This window comes from Bidens hawaiensis, unplaced genomic scaffold (assembly GCF_021521415.1).
Source record: "Bidens hawaiensis isolate Kalapana, Puna unplaced genomic scaffold, B.hawaiensis_p1.1 tig00035003_1, whole genome shotgun sequence".
Taxonomy (NCBI): Eukaryota; Viridiplantae; Streptophyta; class Magnoliopsida; order Asterales; family Asteraceae; genus Bidens; species Bidens hawaiensis.
The window spans coordinates 49663-55180 of NW_027496068.1; positions in this window are offsets into that span (position 1 = coordinate 49663).

Genomic DNA, 5518 nt, shown 5'->3' on the forward strand with positions numbered 1-5518 from the left:
TGTGCAAAGAATGACAAAAATTTATGACAGAGAATTTCTGAGTCAAATGATGTCTGATAAAGACTTTGAAGAACAAGAAAACTTGATGAAGCTGTTTGAAGATGAGAGAAAGCTAAGAGATGAAGTGAAGAATAATCAGAGAGAAGTACCTCAAGAACTTATTGAAAAATGCTTGAATGATCAAGAAATTCCAAATGGTGTGGTAGTCTCTCTGCTCAAACTAATTAAGCAAGAAGAACCAGAGAAAGATATAAAAGAGAAACTAGACACCGTCATTGACAAGATTTCAAAGGCTTTGAATGAAGAAAAGACTGTTCAAGATAAAATGAAAGATGAATTGGAAGAAGATATGAACATTCAAAAGTTCTTGAGCAAATATGGTGGTAAACCAAAATTTTTGGTTAAAAATGGAATTCCTTTTGATTATGTAAAAGTCATGAAAAGAAAAGAGATTTTGAGCAACTTCAAGAAAATGAAAAAACAGCAGTTAAACATGAAAAAGGGAGCTGCCCAGTCTCTAGTTGGTAAGAACAAAGGAATATCCAAAAGGATGGTTGATCTATCAAGGATGACAATGAAGGGGAAATCCAAAGTAGAGAAATTCTGCAAACAGACAACATCCTTGCTCTCAAAACAGAACAGTACAAAGAAAAGGAAGATGTCTGTGACAACTCAAGAAAAATCAAAGCAGATGCACTTGAAGATGGATAAACCCTTTGTCGAGGTTGCAGTAAAAGCCAAAAACCATTCAGTCAACCACAATGTTATGCCAAGTGGAGTATTCTATGACTCCAGGACTGAACATCTGAATGTTATGATGGAAAATGGAGAGATTGTGAAGATCTTCTCTAAGAATGACTTCAGAAAATTCAATCTATGGCAAATATATGTGATTGCAGCACTGCATCTCTCAGATTATAATGTAAGGCAAAGGCCTACAAGTGCTAAGCAATCAGAACTGTTAAGATTCTTAAGAGAGCAGGAAAAGTTGGATCTTCCATGACTAAACAAGCATCTCTGGATAAACTAAAGAATCTTTGAATAGGCTTTGTTTTGTAATGTCTTCGGACAACTTTCTGATTATGTAATTTGCTTATGTTATTTGAATATGTAATTTTGATTTTTGATTTGATGTGTATTTTTGCTAAGTGTAAGTAACCATAGAAATGTTTTGGCTCAGCTGAGGTGTTCCAATCTAGGGGGAGATTGTTGGGTCAAGAAATTGACCTAAGGGGAGATTGTTGAGTCAAAGATTTGACCTAAATGAAGTATATGGAAGATTGGAATCTTCTCAACCTCATCTGAATTTGCTAAGTAATGGATCCGAGCACACCTTAGACCTCCAAGCAAGCTTTTATTTGGCCGAGTACGATATTTTGCCTACCGAGGTTTACTTCAAGTTGTCTTCTTAAGTGGATATCAGAGCAGGGTTTGCAAATTAGTGCATTGCCGAGTAAGGTACACTAGTTTATGTAAATCCGGGCAAGGTTCACTTAATCAAGCAAGTCTGTTCTTCAGAGCCAAGTATATTACTCTTCCGAGTAAGGTTTGGTTAACCAAGTCCAATAAGCCAAGTGATTGGAAGACCGGGCAAGGTATTCATTAATAAGTATGATCCAAGTATACTTGATAATCTAAAGGAATATCTCTAAGTAATATCGAGCAAGGTTCAACTCATGCAAGGAACAGTACTCCCGAGTACACTTTGCTAATAAGTTATTTTATAGCAAAGAGCTGAAATGGATCATTAAAGAATAAGGTTGCTCGTAAGGAGTTGTCGGGCAAAGTCTGGCAAAATTCAAGAAGACTGAAGTCTACTCGGTGAGTATTTTACTTAGTGAAATACTCTTTAAGAAAAGTCTACCCGGAAACTGATCCCGAGCACACTTCTATGTTACCAAGTTATGAAGGATGGCCGAGCATACTCGGAAAGACAAGATTGGTGCAAAGCCTACCCGGAAGAACTGTTTTACACTTAGTTTATTTTGAATATGTAATTTGAATATGTATGACTGTATTTAGGGTTTCTAGAATGAATGACAGCTGTCCTAGGTTAGCAGGCCTATAAATAGAATGTTTAGGGCACGCCGCCAGGGAGAGCACAATACGGATAAGACAGACACATTAATTGAGAGAATATTGTGTGATGGCTGTCTTAGGATTCCTAGAAAATCCTAAATCGATTATCCTTTTGTATGATTAATATTATATAAATGGAAATCTTTTGAGTGAATCTTAAGTGTGCTTTCTACCTTTGATTATTCTTCGCAACCATATGTTTGTTATTGATTCCGCCTTTAACAAACGGATATCTTTCTAAATATAGCAACCCGTCATTAACTCTCTTGTCAACACATTAATCTGTGTGAGTTATGACATAATTAATTAAGATCCAGCTGAAATCGAGGGGACTGACATTATTCCTAACCAAAATTTTCCATCCACTTAATTCCGACTTGGTAAGCTTTAATTAACTGATTTTCGACACACATTATATGAGTTTACAGTTTTGATTTTCATGTTTACTGACATCACTGTTTTATGTATAGGTTATAATATTGTCGAAGAATATGTTCAAAAAGATTAATACTTTTATACTCTCTTCTTCAATTGTAACTCGCTGCATGTCCAATTGATGTTCATAATTGACTAATTATTTCTTTGAATGTTTCTTTTTGTTTGTGTTTGTGCAGAAAATGGTATACCCATTCGAGCCAAAGCACAATATGTGCACTTTTCTCCAGATAACAATGTAGAATCGGCCACTGGAGCTGATGATACGATGGTTGCTGCGCTCCAACCTTTGTTTTTCTTTGACTGGGAGACCTATAATATACAAAAATCATCACCTGGCTTTCTGGAAGTCAGCTTAACTATTTGATGATGTTAATGGTCGAAGGATAGAGGTCATCGTCATGCGGAGGGAAGTGGATACTGAAAATCTAATTCGTGCAAGCCTTCTGTTACAGGAAAATTTTGATATTTAGTTGTCATACTCAACCCAAAGATTTATGAGAATCTTTCAAAAGATAATGGGCTATCCGGTTAACATCAATGAGGGTCAATTTCCAAACGGGATGTTCCCGGTGCTTTACAAATTCCTCATTCATCACATTATATAGAGTTCGACACCAAGAAAGAGTACGTGGACCCTAATGAGTATGAAAATTTCAACAGCAACTGTGGTTGTAGTCTATGATCGCCCATTCAATTTTTGAAGAATGATATTTGAGGGGTTAGTAACAAATTTGAGGAAAGCTGAAAAGGATCGATTCTTGGTGTATGCTCGATTCCTACAGATTATTTTCAATATCTTATATCCTGACCTTCCCACAAATGGCATAACTTATGTACTACAGGACCCAATGTGTTCAGAAGAATCAATCGTTTGGGTCAATAAGCCATTTTAACCTGGAAGTGGAGTTTGACATCCTTCTGTGGTTGGATGATAATTAAGTTGAGATTATGGAGGTTCCTGCTTCACCTTTGGTGAGCATTGATGAGGAGGAAAGTGATGAAGATGTGGAGGATGATAGTGAGTCTGATGATGGTGACAATGATGGAGGAGATGCTGGAGAAGGGGGTGCGAATGTTGAAGGAGGAAATAATCTTGTGGATGAGAATCAGGTACAGGTTGAGGGGGAGAATGTACATGCTAAAAATGGTGATGCTGTGAATGTTGATAATGATGTTTCTACTTCACCATTTTCACCACCAACCCAATCACCACCCCAAGACCAAATTCATGAACCCTATATCCCTTCACCGCCTCATTATTCCCAAACCTTTGACCCTTTTATTCCATCACCACCATCTTCCCCAACAAACCAAATCCAAATAGAAACCCATATCCAAACTGAAACCCAAACCCCAACCCCAACCCCAACCCCAACCCAAAGCCAAACCAAACTAGAACCAAAACTTTATATTCCAGAACAGATCCCATACCATCTCATAAATCATCCCAACATACCATACCAATCACAACATACTCCTTAGACCAAGACCAACAAGACACATCTTTATCCCCACCTACCCATAGCCAAACACCTTTATTCCAAAAAATTAACCTATTACCTAGCTCAAGTGACCAGATCATTCAAGGCCCACCCCATCAAACTATAATAATACAATCCTCTAAATCTTCTAATTCTGATTCACTTTCCCCAGTTTCATCCCATAATCTATTGAAAAGAAACTTTGATTTGATTGTGGAGAATTGTGATCTAAAAACTGAGAATCAAAACTTGAAAAAGAATAACCAAGACTTGGAATCCCAACTGGAACAGGCTCTCTTAAGGATTCGAACCTTGGTGGCTGAGGTTGAGAAGACCTCAAATGCACCAAAATAGGGGGAGATTCTACCTGTTATTGGTGTGATTATAGATGAGACTGATTCTCTAAAAATACTTGGTAATTTATATGACAGTAGTGAGTAGGAGGATGATGATAGAGAAGATGATGTTGATGTTTTGGATATGAATGTTGATGATGAGGTTGATGTGAATGTGAACGAGGTGAATGAGGCTAAGGTGAATTATGTGAATGTGAATAATGATTTAATGATTATTGAAAATGAGGTTGAGAAGACAATTGAGAATGTAGGGGGAAATGATGGGAATGATAATGATATGAGTGAAGATGATCTTGATCATGAAATATTGTTTGGAGAGTTTGACAATACTGAATCTTTAATCGTGAATGAAAAAGAGAAAGAAGTGGATGAAGAGTTGGAGGATTTGATGAGGGAGATAGAAGAGTTTGCACCCACTGTAGTGAGGGAAATAGGACCATCTAGGTTGGAGGATGAAGATGAGGAACGAAGGAGGAAAAAGGAGAAGTTGTGGCTGAGCATGAAAGCCAGTTGCAACCGTTTGAGAGAGAAGAGATTGAATCCAGTGACCAACTCCTGATTGTTGATGAATCTGCGGATGAGGGAAGAAGAAGACATGATAAAATAATGAATGAATCCAAAGAGACATTCTAAATAATTACTTGACTGAGAAGGAGATTGAGGAGTAGAGGGTATTGATGGAAGAGATTGAATTGAAAAAGAAACCTAGTGAAGAAAAATGAGAGGTTGAGCCGTAGGTTATTGAAGACTTGTTAAAGTTGCAAAAAACTGAAGAGGCATACAATGCTCTGGCCTTAGTGATATATAAATTTCAAACTGAGAATCCCCAACAGACTGTACCAACTGCTAAACCTGTGAATGAAGATGCTAACAAGCAAGTGGTGACATATCTGGATTCTAAAAGAACACAAGAAGAGATGATTAAGAAGGAAAATGATAAGTCCAATGAAAGTCTAGAGAAAGAGATTAAAGCAAATGAAAAAGAATGGCCAATAACTCTTGAAAGTATGTAAGAAAGAAGAAGAGGTTCGGTAACAAGTTTCCTGAGTAATTGTTACCAAAGAAAAAGAAGGGAGTTATAAATGTTGTTCCTCTACAATCTATTAGGCATGAAGATTATGATGTGAATGAACCACATATTGAAGCCTTGAATGATTTGTTATT